The following is a 22,504-nucleotide window of genomic DNA, read 5'->3' as shown; positions in this document are numbered from 1 at the left end:
TGACACTACCACTATGTTGAACATGTTCCCATTACAAAGAACAAACAGAGAGCAAACACATAAATGTGTTTGGTAAAAAGTAAGCAACAGCAGAGTTTTCGTTATAAATGTAGAGTTCTAGCTGACAAGAATCAATTTCTAGATAATTAAATTTTCACACCTCCTGGAAGCAAAAAAAAGGAACCTATTTTTAAATAAAGTTAAAGACTACTAACAATACTGCATCTAGTAATTTGGTCTGTCGATACTTTTTCTTCCCATACCAGATAAAAATCCTCTTCCAATCATATTGATTGTATTGTCAAGGATTTTTAATTAGTTGACTGTACACTGACATTTGGGTAAATGAAAAATTGATTTTATGCAACAGTCCCGCCTGAAAAAAAAAGTATCTCTCTAATTTCATCAGCTGTATTTTTGGCATGAATCAGGCAAGAGTAGCTCATTTGGTGCTCTAAAGAAAACCATTCAGAATACTAATGAATGATATTTGCAGAGATCTTGTTAGGCACTGTGCTAGGTGCTTTCTGACAAACGACATTCCTCAGTACATACAGTCTAGTGATAAAAGTCACCAATACTGTTTCTCTTTTAAGGTGGTTTCAGTGGTGTTTAGAGAGCTGATAATGACTCCCGGGGTCTTGGTATGAGTCCATGTCAGAGCTAGGATTGATTCAAAGGACAACTCCAAGCACTGTGCTTGTACACTTTCTATATGAAGGTATCGCAAAGAACATCTCAAAGTATTTATTATAGATTTACTTTTTGGTTTGTTTAAATAAACTTTGATATTGATATTGGATTAGTGAATTGAACAATTAAAGAGGCCTGATACCGAGTGCTGGGGGAAAGAGGAAGCTGTGTTGCCAATTTTCATTCAGTGAGCTGCTGAACTTTTTTTTAATTTACATTTCAAATGTTATCTCCTTCCCCAGATTCCTGTCCATAAACCCACTATCCCATCCCCATCCCCCTCTTTTATGAGGGTGCTCCCCCACCCATCGACCCACCCAACCTGCCTCCCTGTCCTGACATTCCCCTACACTGAGGGGTGAGCCTTGGCAGGAACAAGGGTCCTCCCATTAACTCTAACATATAATTATAAAAGAATAGAAAGTCTTTGGTATTTGTGTAATGTGCAAAAGGGGATGAAGACTAGATACTGTATGAGGGGCAATTCCAAGGCCTCAGCTTCCAGCCTTTGAATGAGAACCGAAGAAATTGGGAATTCTGATGATTTATTCTTTGATGAAATTTTCAGACATTAAGAAAAAAGTAAACCCTACTTGCCCACACATATTGCTCTACCAGAAGTTAGCATAATAAACAGCATGGAGGAATTTGCCTTTTGTAACTATGTTTCCCTGGAGCCTAGATCCATCTCTTCATTTGTATGTTGCTGATGGTTGAGCTTGTCCTTCAGTTCTCCATAGAAACCACTTGATCACACGGTTAGTGGTTGGTCTTGTGTTCTGTGTATTCAGAGGCTGATTTATGTGCTTTGAGATCTAGTTACAGTCTGGACAAGCATGTTATCATGAATATTGAATAATCTCCTGTATCAATGTGGTGTAAAGAATATTCCCCAATTATCTCTGATTGGTTAATAAAAATCTGAGCAGCCAATGACTGGACAGAGGAGACAGAAAGTCTGGACTTCTGGTACCTGCTATGGCGGGTCTCAAGGAAAAAAGATAGGTAGAAGGAGTTCACTGTGAGGCATGTGAGGGTCCAGGAAGAAGGGCAAAAAGGTGACGAAAAGTCTTCATGAGGTTGAGCACGAGGAGGAGTCACTAAGAAAGTTCTTCATGAGAACAGGCAGCTACAGCAGAGAGCCAAGGAGAGACTGAAGGCAAGTAACTCCAGGCGTATGGCTAGGAAGTAACTAGCTAGTACAGAAGGTAAGGAATATCTGCTCTGTTGCTGTGCTTAAAGCTTGTTGAATAAATCTATGAGTCTCTGTCTTAGTTAGGCTCTTATTGCTGTGAACAGACACCATGACCAATGTAAGTTTTACAAAGGACAACATTTAATTGGGGCTGGCTTACAGGTTCAGAGGTTCAGTGCATTATCATCAAGGTGGGAACATAGCAGCATCCAGGCTGGCATGGTACAGGAGGAACTGAGTTCTACATCTTCACCAGAAAGAAGCCAAGAACAGATCAGCATCCTAAGAGCTACCAGGAGGGTCTCCAAGTTCACCCCACAGAGACACACTTCCTCCAACAAGGCCACACCTTCTAACAGTGCCACCCCCTGGGCCAAGCATATGCAAACCATCACAGTGTCCACAACAATTACTTGGGAGCTAGCTAGGTTAGAAAAACACCGCCACTTTTAAATTTCATCATATATCACAGAGTTTAAAACACTCACCATACAGCTCACAACAAGAAAAAAAATGCCTCTTTCTGGTCTGAATCATCTAATATATCTAAATGTTGTCTTAGATATGGTTTCTGTTGCTGTAGTAAATTGTCATGGCCAAAAGCAACATGGGGAGGAATGGGTCTGTTTTGTTTTATGCCTTAAAGACCATCACTGAGAGAAGTCAGCACAGAAACTCACATCAGACCAAAGCAGAAGTAAGAAAGCCACTGGCTCACTGCCTTGCCTTGCATAGCTTGCTCAACCTGTTTGCCGACATATCTCAGGGTTACCTGAGGAGTGGTACCACCCACACTGGGCAGGGCTCTCCTGTACCAACCATCAATGAAGACAATGCTGGACAGTCTTGCATCCAGGCTAATCTTATGAGAGCATTTTTTCAATTCTTGTTTTCTCTTAGGAAACTCTAAGTTGTATCTAATGACAATAAGATAAAGATCTGCTAAAATGATCAAATATATGTCTAAGCTACCTGACAATCGAAGAAAGATTCTACAAAGCATAATACATTCTTCCTCTGGTCACTTCTTTCAGTTTTTCCCTCTGCTGAGTGTGGCACTTGTCTATTAGCATTTTTGTTAAGAAGGCGTGTGTATGTGTGAGTGTGTGTGTGTCTGTGTGTGTCTGTGTGATGCATGTGCACACACATGACACATGCACACGCATGTGCACACAATAGGGATATACTGAGTCTCTGAATTGAAAACTACATAAGACAGAATGTATGACATTAGGCAACCTTAAAAGATAAATGTTTTAGTAAGTAGTTAATATGTAACATCGTAAGATGGACGAGACATCAAAACTCCAGGTAACTTGTGCCATGGTTGAAGACTCCTTTTCCAAAGTCTTGGAGTCTCTTCGTCGTGAGAAGCTTTCCTTCCACAGTGGTGCAGTCTGCACTTGGCACTCTGTGATTGCTTCTGAGTGTCTAGTGTCTGGTTGTAGATTATGGTATCAAGATGGCATTGGTGATCAAATTTACAGCAAACATGGGAGTTTAGAGTAAAGTATTTTCATTATGTATTTGTCCTTGGCCTTTCTAACTTTTTGTGTGTTCCTACATAGAGTGTCGCATGATAGTAATTGTGTAGAAAGCAAACTTTCTATTCTGCTGTGGTTAGTCTTAATATTCTGATCTTCCTGCGTTTGCCATCTAGAAGCCAGGATTGCAGGCAGTCTGCCAAACTCAACTTTGAATTTTGGTTATTTTTTTACTATTTACAGATGGTCAAACCTCAGCATTTCAGTCGAGGCACACATTGTAACTGGGTGTCACTTTGTCAAATATCTAGTACAAAATAGTTCAGAAGGTCACCACCACCCAGGAAAACTGTGCTGTAGCCATACTCATGATCTTGGTCACAGAGTTCCTCAGCAATTTCATCTCTTAAGAAAGGTGCGTGCAAAGGGCATGGCAAGCAGGATATCCAGTGAGGCAGACAGCTTCTTTGTCACTACTATCATATATCTCTGAGTGCTTCAGTTCTGATCTGAAACCTTCTCCAGAAACTTACATGTAGAAGTTTCTATCCTCGCTGTGATACTCAGAGGTGGAGATTTCAAGAAGAGACTTGATCCATTAGTCCTATGAAATAATCCACTGATAAACTTATGACCCAGTGGCATTATTGGCAAGTAGTGGAAACAACAAAGAGGAAGTGATACCAAAATTACTGTGGGTATGTCCTAGTTGAATGTAGCTTATCTGCCCCTCCTCTATTCAAAATTTCCTGTCAATCTTGCTAGCTTGAAGAGACCTATCTTTTCCTTGTTCACAGCATGAGAGCAGCTTTCCTCGTGACATTTTCTATCATCAAAGGCCCAGAGGCATTGGAGCCAAGTGACCATAAACTTCAACTTCTAAAATCATAGGCTGAAGCTCTCTTTCTTTGTGTGAATTTTCTCAAGAATTTTATTACAACAGGAAAGCTGAAGCATTGGGTATGGGAAGAGATGGGGACGATATACAGAGGGTCAGGAATTTAAACAGAGGTGTGTAGCAATGAGTGATGGAGAACTGGTGGCTGTCACCAGCAATTCCCAGATGCCAGGAAAGCAAGAGGCTCCAAGGACCTAACAGGGATGAGATTAGCTGAAATGCCCAACAACGGGGAGGGAGAACCTGTAGAGACCATATCCAGAGGTTAGGCAAGACCCCTGGTTGAGGGATCTGGCCACTCATTCATCTCCAAATTTTTAACCCAAAATTGCTATCTAAAGGAAATACAGGGACAAAGTGTGGATCAGAGACTAAAGAAAAGGCCATCCAGAGACTTCGCCACCAGAAAGATCCATCCCATATACAGTCACCAAACCCAGACACTATTGTGGGTGCCAAGAAGTACTTGCTGACAGGAGCCCGATATAACTGTCTCCTGAGAGGCTTTGCCAGAGCCTGACAAATACATAGGCAAATGCTGGCAGCCACCCATTGGGCTGAGCACAGGGGACCCCAATGGAGCAGTTAGAGAAAGGACTGAAGGAACTGAAGGGGGTTGCAAGGCTCCAGCTGCATATGTAGCAGAGTATGGCCTTAACTGGCATCAGCCCCAGTGTAGGGGAATAAATGCCAGGGCAATGAGGTAGGAATGGTTGAGTGGGTGGGGGAGCACCCTCTTAGCAGCAGGGGGAGGCAGAGGGGATAGAAGGGTTGTCAAGAGAAAACCAGGAAAGAGGATAACATTCAAAATGTAATAAATAAAATACCCAATTGAAAAAGTACAAAAAAAAAAAAAAAGAAAGCTGAAGGACACACTGGGTTCTGTACCCTTCCCAACTTTTGCTTTTGTGACATTACTAGCTTATTAGCATAATTGGATAGAGGTTTCAATATGACATCTAGTATTTCATTATTTTGAGGTCAAAAGTTCTTCTAGACCTTTCTGCACTGTTTATCCATTTAGTTTGGAAAATTTTCTTGAGGGTGATCTCTACATAGAGTGCAAGTTATAAAGCAGACAGAAGGATCTCAACCCCTCTCTATTCTCTAGTCCAGAAATGGTTTTCTACATCCTTAAAGTGTCCCTTGGGAGGGCACATTAAAATAAAGTATTTGAATGAGGGGATGCTTCATTAATTCAAAACCTCTAGAGTCTTTGTTATGTTGTTGTATTGGCTAGTTTATATCAACTTGACAGAAGGTAGAGTCATCAGAGAGGAGGAGTTGAGAAAAACGACTCCAGAAGATCTGAGTGTAAGGTATTTTCTAAATTAGTGATCAGTGGGGAAGGGTCCAGTCCATTGTAGGTGGCACCATCCCTAGGCTGGTGATCCTGGGTTCTATAAGAAAGAAGGCACCTGGTGTATACCAGGCAGGATACACCAGCTGATCTGAGGCCCCTAACACATATACAGCAGAGGACTGCTGGGTCTGAGTTCAGTCAGAGAAGATGCACCTAACCCTCAAGAGACTTGAGACCCCAGGAAGTTTAGAAGTCTGGTGGGGTGGGAATATCCTCATTGGGGTGGCAGGGAGGAGGTATGGGATGAGGGTAGACTGGGAGGGGAATAAAATCTGGAGTGCTTAAAAAACAAAAGAAAAGAAAAAAATAATAAGAAAAAGAAGGCTGAGCAAGCCATGGAGGCCAATCCAGTATGCAGCTGTGCTCCATGGCCTCTGTATCAGCTCCTGCCTCCAGGTTCCTGACATGCATGAGCTCCTGACCACTCAGCTTTTGATGATGAACAGTTATTTGGAACTGTGAATGAAATATATCCCATCCTCCTCAAGTTGCTTTAGTCATGGTATCCTATCTCAGCAGTCATAACTCTAAGACAGTCATCAGCTGTTTATATTGTTGTTCTTTATTGTTTTCAGTTCAAATATTCAGAAATGCCAAGAGCCTGCTATGATTCATTTGTATTTATTCATACTATATTAATATAAGACTTGGCTTAATAATATTTTTGAAACGAGCTCAAGCCACTGTTTTCTTTCTTTCTCTAGTAAAAGGGAAAAAATCACCAAAAAATGGAGCAGACCAAGTAAATTCATTTTGTGACATCAACACTTCAAAGGGAAAAGATCCTCAAAAATAAAAACAGTGACTACAAAACAAAATACTTTTAAATTAGGTTTATGATCAAAAGAAATAAAATATTTTTGACCTGAGATAGCGACCCACTCCCCCAAGTATCTGAAATCTCTGTTTCCGGATAAACATTTTTCACTTTCGTCACTGTTCCCAAGATGATGTGGAAAGAAATGAGGGAGCTAATAATAAAACAGAGCCTAGGGGAATTGTTGGGGAAATTCAATACTACTTACTTTAATATGGTATTCTTCATAGGACCTCTTTTCCAAAATAAATTGCAGATCTATCAGGATGCACTGCAGTGCCTAACGGCATGCTGTATTGTGATGGAGGGCAGGAACCCTCAGGAGTGCCTCGGGTAATGAACCACACTGCAGCTCCTGGAAGGGAGTCCGGTAATAACATTTGCCAATATTTCTCATGAAAATCATCACTTGCCTCCTCAAGTCAACTTGAAGCATTCATTCTCTGAGTTAGGAAATTCTCAAGGCAAGATTTTGTGGTTTTGTTTGTTCGTTGTTTGTTTAGGCCATTACATTACAGAGCCCCAGTGAGATTCTATGTTGGTTTGACTGGACACTTGAGGCTTTGAGAATTCAAGGCTTCTTCTGCTTGGATGATTTAACCAGGATGTAGGAAAAAGCATATTCTAGGAAAGGTTCCTAGTTTGAAATCCAACGTACTTTACCATTATATCTTCAGTAGACTATACTTTGACTTGACACACATTATTAACAGTATTATTATTTTAAAAACCATATAACAAAGTAAAAGATAAAATCCCTAAAAATAGGCAAATACAGGACAGAAAAGAACTGATTATATAGAGCCATTGATTATGGGAGCCTGGCCACTTCCTGTGCTCCCCAAATAGTTACTTGTATCTGGGTAAGAGGGGAGGAGGGGGGAAGGTAGCAGTAACATGAAGGTTCAAATGCAAATTGTTCAGGGACTGGCTTAGGAGAACTATAAAGAGAATTAGGGCTCAAGTTGTATTGGTTTGTAACACAAGTGATTAGCCTATCATAAGGAGAGGACCAAGCATCCTTCCTGACAACTACTCAAACACTGATGGGGTGGTGTCAATGAACGTGAACTGGCAGACAGTGTGCCTGCACCATCCCAAGACAGAGCTGACAAGAGCCCCACCCCCATGCAGACCTGGTAGTGGGAAAGGGCTCTGAAGTGTCATGTGGACAGAAGTCATCAAGGAAATGAGAACACATGAAGAAAGAACATAAGCACAATGGAAGTCATTTAAAAAAATAATCGGGTGGGTGACACAGAGGACCGAGAAGGCTGAGGCCCTGCTGTTTTCCTGATGGAAACCCTGTAGTACAAATAGATGTGTAAGTTGCTCTCATTTTTCATAACCATAGTCTCTACAGAAAACGGGACAGAACTCAGTTTTACAAATCAAACCAAAACTATATCTGTTTACGGTGGTCAAATGTTAAAATGTATGGCTTTATTTAATAATAAATGAGTACTTTGATATTTTAATGTTTTCACATCATATTTATTATGCAGCATGAGTATTTAGTGTAGTATAGTATTGTGTTTTACTTATTAATCCCCCCAAATCTTCAGCAGTCCGTGATGTTATCTGCACTTCAGAAGAAACTAAATCTCATAGTAACTGTTGTTATGATTCCGTAATGTTGCCTGTTGATGTTAATCAGGGGAAGGGGAGACAACTTTTTTGTTTGTTTCTCTGAGTAACTTACACTACCTATTAGATAACCAGTTTATGCATTTTGCATTTCCTTAATGCATATCACTGGCAAAAAAAAAAGAAAAAAAGAAAGGAATGACTATGTCAAGAATTGTGTATAAAAATAGAAACAGGGCTGCGAGTAAAACCACATGTGGCACCTGGCCCGGCATGCCTTCAGTACAGCCATCACTCATTTGTCTTGACCCTCTGTTTGCTGGGGAAGACAAGGGAACTAACAGTGCTTTATGTGTGTTTTTGAATAAAGATTTTGCTGGAGTGAATGGGTAGAAGAATAACCCAGATACTAAGGAATAGGTGGTTGGTTAGATGGCTCATGGTTTAAAGGTGACTTTTGGGCAAGACTAGTGACTTGAATTTGATCCCTGGAACCCAAGTAAAAGAGCAAACAGATTCTATCAAGTTGTCCTCTGATGTCTACACACATACCTGAAATGCATATAACACTTCCATATCACACATGCACAGGTGCACACTAATAAAACATTTTAAACTAAAATTTAAAGAAAAAATTTAAACTAAAATTTAAAAACAACTTAAATTAGATCTAGAAAAAGATATTTTTCATAGGTAATCACATTTTCTTACCCCCCCATTTCTACTGTCCACACTGGCAGTTACTGTTCCACTCTTAGGATATGTGGTAGTTTAAATATGTTTAGCCCAGGGAGTAGCACTATTTGGAGGTGTGACCTTGTTGGAAACATGTGTCACTATGGGGTTAGGCTTTGATTCTCTCCTCCTAGCTGCCTGGAAGAGAGTTTTTCTCCTGTTTGTCTTTGGAATGAGATGTAGAACTCTGAGCTCCTCCAGCACATGCCTGCCTGGACATTGCCATGCTTCCTGTCATGATGATAATGGACTAAACCTCTGAATCTATAAGCTGGACCCTAGTAAATGTTGCTCTTTATAAGAGTTGCCTTGGTCATGGTGTCTCCTTACAGCAATGAAACCCCTAACTAAGGGAGGACACATCCCTCCTTGTTCAAAAGAATTCAAATCAGCTTTAAAATTATTGACCTTGGCATGTTTTCAAGGGGTTATAAATGACTGGTTATGACAAGAGCATGTGATATTTCAAGTTAGAATTTATGTTTCATAAGCTCTGGTAAACTCCTTAGACTATCTCAGGTCTGAGTCTTCCCTTGTATTCCATTTGCTAAGGAAATGGTAGAATGATAAAACATTTACTCCTAAAGGGATACTCTGTTTCTATTTCAATATGGAATGAGATTTTTATGATAACTAGACATAATATTATGCTAACTTTTAACAACATATTTTATTTGTAATCTCTCTCTCAATCCTCATCTGAGATGCTTCTATTTACCATAAAAGAAAGTAACCACAGAGATGAATAACTAGTCAAGATGCAGAGAAAAAGAGTGTGAAATGTTCAGCCTTAAATAGGATGTCGGTATCATGCCCACTCCACTCAGGGAACAATGTGCATCATTGTAAGAACCAGAGGCAATGTACGACTACAAAGAAACTTACTTAGATAATATCGGGCAGTTATACAAATAAACTCACAAAGGTTGTAACAGTATTTGTTAGACTTGCACGCACTCAATCTAGATAAAATCCTAAGCATAGAAAAGGCAGATGAAACCCTTTCCCTAGCTGAAGAGTTACTGGCAAATGATAGCCTGTTTTCCTTCAGAGTGTTGCCCCTGGTAGGTTGACCTGGTCCAGGGGAAGGCCACACATCTAAGACTGTGTGAACAGCACAAATTGGACTTGGTGTGTTTAAAAGAGGACACCCTGTTGTATGTGTACGGAAGGGACAATGGACATGTGGGAAAATGGGGACGGATGAATATAATCACAACACATTGTGACATTTTCAAAGAAATATTAAAAATGAGAAAAATATCTTTGATCTCAGAAACTTAGAGGAACCCGTTAAGGAGGTACCCATAGTGGCAGTGAATGACAGCAGTATCTATTTAGCCACTCAAGCCAGAGCACCTCACCCTCCGGAGCATTGCCCTGACTGTAACCAAAGCCCTAGTCTTACTAAGGATGACAATAAAATATATCATTCAAGACGCTACATCTTCCCAAATGAGTTCTTACCCCAGTGTTCATCACTCGATGTTTAAAACAACCTCTAAATCAGTTTTTCAGACTCAATATGGATCTTCCATGTTTTCATATATCCAAAACCATTACTTGATTTGTGCTCTGACTAACACCATTGCCATTTTTTCAAATGGTTGGTACCAAAACCAACAACAACAGAGGAAGAAAAAAACGTTCATTGAGAAAAGATCTTGGAAACAGAGCTAGAATTTTAATATTCAGAACCTCAAAGTTCCTACCTTATTTGCATCCATCCTCTGCCCTCTCTGCCTACTGAGGCTCTCAGTTTTCTTGGTGTACCACACAGTCTCATGTCCTTGCCCGACTTGTCCCCTCCTTATCATTTATCCACTCCCTTGTAAGCTCAAGAAACGCATACGTAGTGAAGCTTCCAAATCCATTCCCCATGTTCACAACCGAATTCTTTTCTTTAGAACATTGATTTCACAGTAAAATTAATTAGTAAATTATTTAAAAAAATCTGTGCCTCTGATGAGAGGAAAAGTTCCAGGAGACTGGAGACAATAATGTCTTACTTCTAATACTAAATCAGAGATTTATCCTGAAGACACAGATTGCCAGCTAAGCACAGCAAAGTCTTCTGGCTTCATTGCAACCAGGGCAGCTACAAACTGTGAAGGGTTTCAGAAGTTATTCAGCGAAATTTGGTACTCAATCTGGGTGATTTTGTTGCCCTGAACTGACGATCATATACTGGATGGTACAACTTGTGTTTAAAAGCAATAGCAATTCTATGACTATGTATCAATGTAGTTGTATGGAAAAGAGTGAAGCTAAAGCTTAATGGGTATAACTATGCAGCAGCCATTTACGTTAAATGTAAAAGAGTCATGGCTGAATGTCATTGTGTCTTAGACAGTGGTTTTGTTCTGTCTGCATTCAGACACAATTTCAGAGTGTACTGTTTGCCTCAGTCAATCATACTTGATGAGCTTGGGTGATGTGGGAGTTCTATGCAATTGCTTGTATTCAATAGACAAACACATTGTCTTCACTTGGCTCTGAGAAAGAGTCTGGACCCTCCGATTATTCTCTCTCTCTCTCTCTCTCTCTCTCTCTCTCTCTCTCTCTCTCTCTCTCTCTCTCTGTGTGTGTGTGTGTGTGTGTGTGTCTGTCTGTCTGTCTGTCTGTTTCTGTCTCTGTCTCTCTCTCTCTCTCTTCTTTTCCTTTTAGAACTTTCCCTCAACATTTAATCATAACATTTAGATGGATCAGGCACTCAACAAACAACTTATAAAAAGGAGTAAGTCAAAATCTGTCAAATACTATTTTACCTGCCAAAAATTAGAACAAAGGGCCACACTATACCTGCTAGTTTTAAAATCTACAAATGTGAGATGTTTTAAACTTATCATTATGCTCATATAGCATTGTACTATATAATTGTGTGCATTTTATAACAGAGTCAAAATTATAGAATTCTGAGACTTGATAAGTAATCTTTTAATTGCTCAAAGCACCTATACTTACTTTCCTAAACATACAAGTTCATCCTTTCTAACACCTCTTTCATTGTTTATCTTATGCATATAAACAATACAGTGAACTCTTTAAAGTACAAAGCTGGGACAGACTTGGAAGGTTTACCTGACCATAGAAGCACAAATCTCACTTAATGATGAAGAAAAAAGAAAAAGGTTAGTTTTCTTTCACTGGTTTTGGCAGTGAGAAATTACACTCTCATGAGATAAATTCTTCCCATTGTACATCAGTAGGACAAGTCACCAGAAGATACATAGGATTATATAATTTTAATATCTATAAGAAATCATCAAACAAGTATATATAATGACGAATGTTATGGTAAATAAATCCCAGCTCAATAAAGCCAATGTACCCTGACTGATAGAACTCTATCTATCTGCAGCTATGGTGCACCTAGCCAAACATGAAGGTTCTCTACCCTAATCTCTAAGATTTGAAACACCACTTGCAATATCTCCATACTGTGATATAGTGAAGCCTTTCTCTAGAAGGGAGATTTGTCATGGAAATGGACACTATACCCTATCATTGTTATACCCCTTTGGTCTTGGCCTTCAAAAGGATGGGATTGATTCCAAGTCCAGAATTTGGTAACTGAGTTAAAGATTTATCTCTCTATAAACTATTCATAAAATGAAGACTATAGCATGAGTTCCTATAAACAGAATGAACATTTTATGGTCCATCCATTAGAATGACAAGACATAGAATGAGACAGATATTAAACATCCACTGAGAATGGAGAATGAAGCACCAACCAATGGACTTGTTGATTGTTGAGGATGCTGATGGACCTGTGATTACTTTAGGTGCTGTTTATGTATGTGGATAACTTCACATTTTATTTATTACATATAGACTATGAGACAAGGCTCAGCTAACCAAGAGAAGAGAATGGCCATTAGGGTTAATTCTTGTTTCCTTGTGATCATACTGAAACAATATCCTGTGAATCTCTTCCAGTGAAATGGATTTTTTTCTCCCAGAGGCTTTCATGGGTGTTGTAGTTCAAGACCTTCACAGTTAAGATAGATCAAAGTGCTTGTGTTTAGTAAGATAACACTGCAGAAGATAAAATGGGGCGTTCCCAGGTTTCTTAGAAGCAGACACAACTAATAGAGTACTTATGTCCTGAAAAATACTTTTATTCCCCTCTAGTTTTATACTTATGTTTTTCTTAATCTGAGCCACATTAATAGTACCCTGTGACTATTGTGTTAATGTTATTGAAACACAGAAAAGAGGGAAAACTATACGTTGAAATGTTCCGCAAGTCTACCACCAAATCCTTTCAGAAATAGGATCGCTTTACAGCACAAAAAAGTAAAGAGGAAGCTAAATACATATTTATATTATTTCTAGTCATTCTATAAATGTGTATAGAGAAGCTGTCAGTTGCTTAGAACTGTGTCCAGGAAAGCAGATAGAGAACACGTATACAACAGTGCCTTCTATTTCATCTTCAGGATCAACTCAGATAGACATTTCATTCCTCTGTTTTCTGTTAATAATGACAATAACACATAGTATTCCTATCTAGAGGGCGGTTTGTGCTAGTTCACAGTTATGATCGTTGATCCAATAGTTTCCTCTTGCTGGCAATCTCAAGGTAGTATTGCATATTACAATGTGAGAGTCAGGTAGCACCAGATAAAGCTCACCAACCTTGCTGATATAGCAGGCCCACTTTTGAGATAACCCTTTAACCCATTTGCTCCTTCATCCAGCACTCTCATGAAGGGATTAGTCTATTTTTGAGCAAGAAGCCATGATCACAGATTAAGGGTCATACCTGCTCTCATGAAGGGGATTAATTCTCCACATGAGCTTCAGATGGAACAAGCCAAATTCAAATATAGAAAAATTAACTACAAAAAAAACACACAGAAAATGAAATTGGCCCACCACTCAGCCTCATCTACATCAGAACCTAAAAATATATTGCTATGCTAATAAGGGACCTTATATTTAATAAATAACATTAGCCCCACTCACAGAATGTGATGCTTTGTAATAAGGGAAACTGTGAATGAAGCTATTCACCCCTGGAAAGAAATTCTATCTGCAAAATGACTGACTGATTAGAGCTGCATGGTATGGAGACCCAGAATGTTACAGGTACAGAGGCCAATTATTTGTCTGGGGATAGCTTTAAACCTGTAAATAAACTTTTCTTGCCCACTTCTGTGTCAGAATTACTACACCATGACTAGTAGATAAAAACTGTTTAAAAAGCATCAACTTATCAGACTAAGCTTCCACCAATCTAAAAGCTAAAAATGTCATCAGATAACACCTGAAGTCTAGACAAGAACATCTCCACCTTTTATAAGTATCTCTTGGATGGACTCACCAAAGGATTTTAAACTTACCTTGATGTATGATTTTCTTGACTCTCCAAAACTACAAAAATTCATGAAACTACTTTTAACCTGGATCATGGACTTTGGGGTAACTGAAATCTCTGTTCACAGGCTGTAGTCAGTCAAAATGGCTCCAGAATATAGTATCTCATATTCTCTTTAACAATAAAAACAGTTCTGTCTCCCAGCCTTCTCTAGCCCCTCTCTTTTTTTTCACTCTTTTTTCTCCATCTTTATTAAATTGGGTATTTCTTATTTACATTTCAAATGTTATTCCCTTTCCCAGTTTCCAGGCCAACATCCCCCTAACCTCTCCCCCTCCCCTTCTATTTGGCTATTCCCCTCTCCTTCTATTTGGCTATTCCCCTCTCCATCCTCCCCCCATTGCCGCCCTCCCACCAAGAATCTGGTTCACTGGGGGTCCAGCCTTGGCAGGGCCAAGGGCTTCCCCTTCCACTGGTGCCCTTACTAGGCTATTCAATGCTACCTATGAACTTGGAGCCCAGGGTCAGTCCATGGGTAGTGCTCTAGCCCCTCTCTTAGTGCACTTGATTACTATCTCCATTTCCCTCCTCTTACCCCCTCTTCCACCCAAATCCCTCAAGCATCCACCCCCAATGTCTATTTTATTTGCCCTTCTGAGTGAGATTCAAGCATCCTCCCTTCAGCCCCCTTATTACTGTTTCTTTCTGTCTGTGGATTGTAGCATGATTGTCCTATATCTTATATGCAGTGTTGTCTTCACTAGGGTTCCCTAACAATTGGAGCAGGGACTGTCTCTGACTCTGTTGCCTGCCACTTGTTCCCCCTCCCTTAGATGGACTGCCTTGTTGGACCTCAGTGGGAGAGAATATGCCTCGATGTTCCAAGGTCAGTTGGCTTCCCTCTCTGAAGAGAATGGAAGGTGGTAATGAGAAGGGGCTGGTGAGGGTGGGACTGGTAGGAGAGGAGGGAGGGGGGTTTAAATCAGGATGTAAAATGAATAAATAGGTAAATGAATGAGAAATAAAAACAGAATTAGAAGATTACAAAACAAAAAATATTAAATATTTGTGGCAAATATAATCTTATGTGGAAAATAGGGATCTATGACCATGAGAAGCCCAGGCTTTTGCTGTAGCTAATTAAAATTATCAACATAAAGGCAGCGCTGCCTAAGCATATGGTCTGTGAGTCTATGAAAAGAATGAGGGATCACTAATGCTATTTATATCTGTAAATCATAGAAACACTATGGAATACACTTACAGGAATACAGTAAGACGGCCACTGTCAACTGTGAATGATTTAGAATTCTAAAACCATATGAGGGATTCCCAGAGAACACGTCAGTAAACAATGACTCTAAGTTGATGACAGCATTAAGTATGTATTCTGACATTGCCAGGTTAGCTACAGGGATTCTCCTGTAGCTAACTGAGGTTAAAATAAAAAAAGAAAAATCCATTAGTCATTGATTTTGATAAGAGAACAAACTTTCTTATCTTTGTAATTCTCCATATGCATAGAACTAATTAATTACATCTACAAGCTGTTCATTGAAATGAAAATTGCTCCATGATATATCTTTAATAAAGGGCAAACGGCAACTTGGAGGCTTGCTTCCACATGGCTAGTATAAATAAGACGTTTGCATGTAGAACTTTATAGAAAACTTAGGAAAAACTTAGAAAATAAATATTGTATTGCTACTGGGATTGCATTGAATATGATTAGCTAAAGTATTTTAGCAGCATAAAAATATTAAGATTTTAACTCAGTTTACATATATGCATTTATTTAATTAAAATAAAATTCTTTGACTAGAATGTATTGTTGGAAAGGGATGAATGGGATGACAAATGCTTTCAACATCTGACATGTAGTCTTAATATTGTTATGTCCAACCTCAAATAGGATGCTGAGTAAGTCTCTCCTCTTTCCCAAGTCATAGATATGCACATGATATGCACAGGCCTATTTAAGTGGAATTATTTGGATTTTGGAATTCCCTAAATATGTGTTTCCTTTTATGAGTATGATTTCCTTAGCTTGGTAAATCTGTAATGTGTGGATGCCTTCTTACTCTCTCCAGGAAACTGCCCCCAAAACAGAGGCAGTACATAAGACCTGCTAGAACTTTCAAGGACAGAACTACTCTGAGAAGAAGCTCTCCAAGCTAGGGAGTTGCTGATATGCCAAGTAATGCTTCATAACTCTAAGATTTTGAGACATATGTTCCCTCAGTTGAATAATAGGATAATTTATTTTGAGTTTGAGAAGATATTGGGGTAGTTGATTTAATGTATCAATTTGATTGTGTTAAGAGCTATCAGATTTCTGGTATTTCTGGGAAAGTATTTCCAGAAGACATTAACATTAGAATCAGTAAATATGAATAAGGTCTATCAGAGGAGAGGAGCAAAATAGTATCTTCTGGATATGCTATGTGCACCACCTTACATATGAACTCACAGTACCCGTGACTGCCCAATCAAGAGTAAGCCACAGCAGAGGTTTGGGATGGATTTTTGAGTACCTACCCCTACCTCAGGATACATGGATATAGTTGATAGTGTCTGTTTGAAAGTCACTGTTCTTCAATGCTGTGGTTCCAATTGATGAGCCTATATCCAGGAATGTAGAGACAGCACAAATTGGAGTTGACAGGTTATTAAATATTCTTGAAATACAGATGATTTGGCAGTGTGCTAAGGAGGTAGGAGTAGATTTGGGAGAAGGTAATGGGAGGAGTCATGTATGAATATAATAGAACTCATCATTTGAAATGTACAAAGAAGTAATAGAATAGTTGTTTAAAAGAAGGCGCACTGTTATGAAATGGGTTGGGCATAGCCTAAGTCACTAAGAAAAGAAATGGCACCCAGAAGTGGAAGAGCAAAGTCTTCCACTTTCCTTGAGCTGGAACATCCGTCTTTCTGTCCATAGACATCAAAACTCATGGTTGTCAACAGTCAGATTGGGACTAATACTGCTGGAAGGAAAGCCCAAATTCATCCTAATTCTTAAGCCTAAACTGAACTGCATCATTTTTTAGAATTTACCTGATAGAGATTTCTTAGCCTCTTCTGGGGTGTAAGTTCAACTCTGTTGGATTTGCTTCCCCAAAGAACCATGACAAACATATAAAGGTTCATTGACAACCTTTGGGATCTAGGGCTTTTGCCTTCCCATTTCATTCTGCATGCTTTGGCAGTAGTTATCTCTTGGATCACATGATATATGAAACTCATAGGTTAATTCACAATACAAGAAACTCATAAAGGACAGCCCTCATAGTTTTGGGGGCTGTCAACTGAACTGCTTCCTTAAAGCAGAGAAAGAGGACTTAATTCTTAATTTTTTGACGGTTGCGATGCTGAAGGTCTGGACAAGGCGATAAGCAGATAAAGAAAGCATTTAATCCTCTGCCATATGTATAAGACATTTTCTACTTATAATTTAAGTTTACAAGCAAAAATCTTTCTAAATAAAACCTAAAGGTCTGTAACCTCAGCCGAGTTCAAGCTATAGAGCATCTTGGATAGTTCAGATTAATGTTAGGCTTTTAGGATTGTAAAGGAATTAATGAGACCCAGACCCTGGCAGTTAGCAGATGAAGTCCCAGAGGGAAAGGAAGAATTAATTAAAGCATTGTGAAGGCCATATAACTGACAAATGTGCTTAAAACATGTGTCGTTTTAAATGGCAAAGCAGATGACCACAGTATTTTATAACTGAAGACGCACAGTCACAGGCTGTACAGCTCACTATGAGGATCAAGATTACATTAGGTGGACATAAAGCAGGATTGGCATCTCTGCATGTGCTAGCCTGAGAAACAATCCTGTCAGGATCTCATCATTCTTTGGCAGGGAAGGAAGGCAAGGATCAAAGTGGCTAAGTTAGGGTATCGAAGTCATGCTAGGAGTAGCTAGGAATCCTGGGGTGAAAATATGCACGACTCTAATTTATTCTTCACTTACTCACATCTCAGAATTCCAATCACTATTTTCAAACTAAAAGCGTACGTCACTGTTCCATACCATATGGTTCTTCTTAGGAATGTCTCAATATGAAAGTCCAAGTAGGATATCATACCCTGCTATTGTGGAGGGAACAAAACTTCACCTGGAAGCTAGTGCCGCCCTCAAATTTTTAATTCTAACAACTTGGAGCCATTAAACTTTTGTCATGCCACATGCTCTTTCTCAAATTCATATTCCACCAAACTCACAGGGCTCTGGATGCTCAAATATTTGTAAAGAAAAGCAACAGGTAAGCCGTATCTTATGAGACTTATTCCTCTTACTAAGTCACTAAATTATCTGTAAGAAATTGTGTGAGATATACCATGCTCCATAGATATGCCTAGACCCTTGAAACATTTGGCCGGATGACTCACATACCAACAGCCAAGCAGTTAGATTGTCTACTTTGAAATGAAGTTACTTAGCTATCTATGCCCCCAATCTGTCAGGAAAATCAGAAGAAACACTAGGGAAAGTCAAATGTGCTACTGTAGAGTAGAGATCATGAGTCAAAATGAGACTATTAGGACTGTTGTAAGGAACAACTGTGGTTATATAAGAGCTCTTCTCCTAATGAGTTACATGTTGCTATCAGTTAGTAACATTACCTCTATCATCACCATCACCACCAACACAAGTACAATCATCGCTAGTCACTGAGGAACTAGTGCTTCTCTAAGAAATGGTATCCTCAGAACTTCCAAATCAGTCTAAAGGAGAAAACGATGTCCCTGATCTTTAACATACGTAGCTACAAATGCATACCAAGTCAGGCAAACTAACACTGTGCTTTGTCATCAGTTGACAAAAGCTTGATGCAAGTTACCCTGTTTAGGGAAGCTCTTCTCCAGCCTTCTGAAGGTACTGCCTGTGAAAATACTATTACAGAATTCTTTTAAGTGAGAACCAGAGTTCATGAAGTCTCTTATTCACACACAATGCATTATCTTCCCCCTACTGAAGAGCTTCAGGCCATCTGGCACATCGAGCTACCAGCTGGTAAGAGCTAAGAAATATTCTGCAATTATAAGGAGTAACTAGATTTTTCCATGTGGATGAGCTATAGGTTTTCTGTATTTACAAACATTTTAAATGCAACTTCATCGCTATGGCAGGTGATTGATGTCTATAATGATAAATCTCATAGTTATTTCACCAACCCTTCATGGGGGTGACATGCTTCCATTATTAAAACTACTCTTAAAGAGAACAGTTGTATGTTTTTGCCTTCATCTAAAACCAAACCCAGAATTATGATCTCATTTCTGAAAGCAACTGTCACTGAGTCAGCTTTGTGTTCATAAGTTAGCATGGCACAAACAGATGCATGAACACCACATGCATCCTTTCCCCTTAATTCCCAGCGAATGATGAATCAACAGAAAGAATCCTACCTCATCCCAGTACCGTTAACTCTTTCTAGCTAGTATGGCACATTATTCCAAATGTCTGTGGACATTCGGTAAAATATCAGATATTCTACAGATGAACTGTAGCATAATTCATCTTTGTCAGGAACTCCATCAAAAGGGGGAGAAGAAAATTGGGAGTGCAGAGCAATGTGGAAGACCACCAAATACCATATTGACAAGAAAGATGATCCCAGGACTATAGGGAACCTTCCAAACCCCAGTTCTGGTCTTAAATTCTACAATTCATCAGGGACACTTGCTCAGATTTCCTGTGGATTCTGTCCTGTTCTGTCTTCCAGCACACATAACCATTGATCTCCTCCTTATCCTTTCAGATATGAAGTCATGTACCAATCTCTCACTTTCTTGCTATCCTTGTGAGTTTTCTCCTGAAGACCCAGTATCTTACCATGTGTTCTGCATACAATATACCTTTAATTAATTAATACCTCAAAGTTTCCATTGTTAGAACTGTGCCTCTCCAGTACAGTCAGGAGTCTAATCCTTTAAAGTAGTCTAATATGGAGTTCAATTACCTGAATTTGGAGTCTATTTTTTTTATTTTTTATTAGCTATTTTTTATTTACATTTCAAATGTTATCCCCTTTCCCGTACCCACCCACCCACCCCTTCCCACCTACCCACCCTGACATTCCCCTACACTGAGGGGGGGGTCCAGCTTTGGCAGGACCAAGGGTTTCTCTTCCCTTTGGTGCCCAGCAAGGACATTCTCTGCTACATATGTACCAGGAACCATGGGTCTGTCCATGTGTACTCTTTGGATGGTGATTTGGTCCCTGGGAACTCTGGTTAGTTGGTATTGTTGTTCTTATGGGTTTGCAAGCCCCTTTATCTCTTTCAATCCTTTCTCTTACTCCCCCAATGGGGTTGGCTGCAAGTCTTAACTAACATCTTTGACTTTGAACACAGTTTGCTTGACCTAATTGTCTCTGTTTCCTTATCAGTAAATTAAGTACCACCTCCACCACCACCAGCAGCAGCATCACCACCACCACCACCACCAGCACCACCACCACCAGCACCATCCACTTATTCTAGAAAAGTGTACTGAGAATGGGTTAACTGCTAAGATGAAAACTTTACTATTGTCTATCTTGTTTAATGGCAGCCAGATTTCATTACTATAACACTCATTTTCTTTTACCATTTCTTTGGTTCCTTTGTCTCTAATGTCATTCATGACAATTCCCCAAATAAGCAGTCTTGCTCACTTTCCAAACAAGGGATGTATTTTATAATTGACAATTTCTTTCCTAAAACATAAAACACTCTTATGATTAATTTGCAACTCCACCATCACTTGTTTCCAGACAGAAATAGCCAATCACAATTACATATTGCTAAATTCCTAAAGGTTGGGTGTTTATACTTCATACTATTTGGATTTTAATGTAAACAAAACCAGATACCCATATCTTTAGGCTGTGCATCTGTGGTGGATTCAATCAAGTGAGGATCACAATACGTTTTTGTTGTTGATGGGCATTTTATATATGTATGGAATGTGTGAGTATGAGTGTGTGTGTGTGCGTGTGCACGCGTGTGTATATGAATGTGTTGTTCAATACCATAATGACTAGCTAAAATAGATTTCAAATCAATGTAAATAAAATTGATAATTCATCTTAACAGTCACCCTCACCCACTTTTAAATATCCAGTGCTCCGTGGGAATAATGGCTACCATACTAAATAGAAGCATTTAACATATCCATGATAACAGAAACTTCTCACAGATGCTGTTGTTCTAGATGGTACTGGAATGAATGTTTTATGAATTTTAAAGTACTTCTGTATCTGAAAATTTTTATTACTTTAGAAAATGGTTATGAAAACCCATCAACTTTTATCAAATCAAAGACCAAAATCAAAACAAAATGATATCAAGATGTCACAGAATGTTTCTTGGGGAAACAAAGAAATGTCTATTCTGTCTCAGTAAAAGCACTGACATAAACGGGGAGACTCTTGTCAAGTCCAGCTTCTGTAAAGGAACATGGGGTGGGGACTCAAAGACCTCAGCACTCCTGCCTTGTCAACTCATGAACTGCTGCTGCACTATTGAAAATTCCCTCTCTTAGTTGGTTGCTTGGCTTATGTAATCCAGGGTAAAAAAGAAGTCTCATGAGAGTATCGAAGGTTGGTAAGCTGCTGTTTACTACCTAAAGACACAGTCTCTTAGGATCTCATGCAGGCGATTAGGCTACTTTGAGTCAAAGCAGCAATGTTCTCAACCCAGAAAAAGTAATGGAGCTTCACAAATAAAACTAGTAAAAAGGGTCATGTTTATTTAAGTAGTAATAGAGGCAGGGGCCGTTTGACTGACCAAGATTCCAACACATTCAACTGAGTTTTACTCTTAAGAATAAAAGAAAGCAAATATTTACAGATTCCATGACCAGTCCTTGAACTATAAATACTTGAACAGAATTCATGTTCTGATTTCTAAACTTCTTAAAATATGAAATAGGGACTTGGAGAAATAACTGGGAACTGGGTAGTTTTATATTAGCATTAGCTGTAATTGGAGCCTTTCAAGGGCTTTCAGTTGCATTTTAGAATACAGTTGAGGCTGCTTCAAATATCTTAAGCTTCATCTGACACTACTCGTCATTCTGTCCTAGCTCCAGCCACCCTGACCTGTGGTTCACTCATGGACACCGTTGGGTCCTAATGTTCTCCCCAACATACAGCACAGTGTGCAATACAAGACACACTGTGTTGTTGTTGTAAAAATATAAAAAATATAAAAAGGTATTGGTTGTCTTTTACTTCGCTGGGTCCACACCGCGGTGTCCCAAGATATCTGCTAGATATCTTGGCAGAAACTCATCCCAACTCCTCGGCGGCCCAGTGTCTCCTGTCGCTGCACACTTTCTTACACTCAAATCGTCACATAAAAGAACACACTACACAATAATCTTTGACCCAGTTGATAAGACATAATT

At 39.2% G+C, this 22,504-nt stretch overlaps 1 protein-coding gene across 3 annotated transcripts in view; it reads right to left on the bottom strand.

Moving 5' to 3' along the window:
* Kcnip4 (potassium voltage-gated channel interacting protein 4) overlaps positions 1 to 22,504 on the bottom strand; it is a 1,150,698-nt gene that overhangs the window by 1,007,030 nt on the left and 121,164 nt on the right.

The sequence above is a fragment of the Rattus norvegicus genome, chromosome 14, assembly GCF_036323735.1.
Source record: "Rattus norvegicus strain BN/NHsdMcwi chromosome 14, GRCr8, whole genome shotgun sequence".
Classification (NCBI taxonomy): domain Eukaryota; kingdom Metazoa; phylum Chordata; class Mammalia; order Rodentia; family Muridae; genus Rattus; species Rattus norvegicus.
This window is presented reverse-complemented; position numbering and strand designations above follow the sequence as displayed.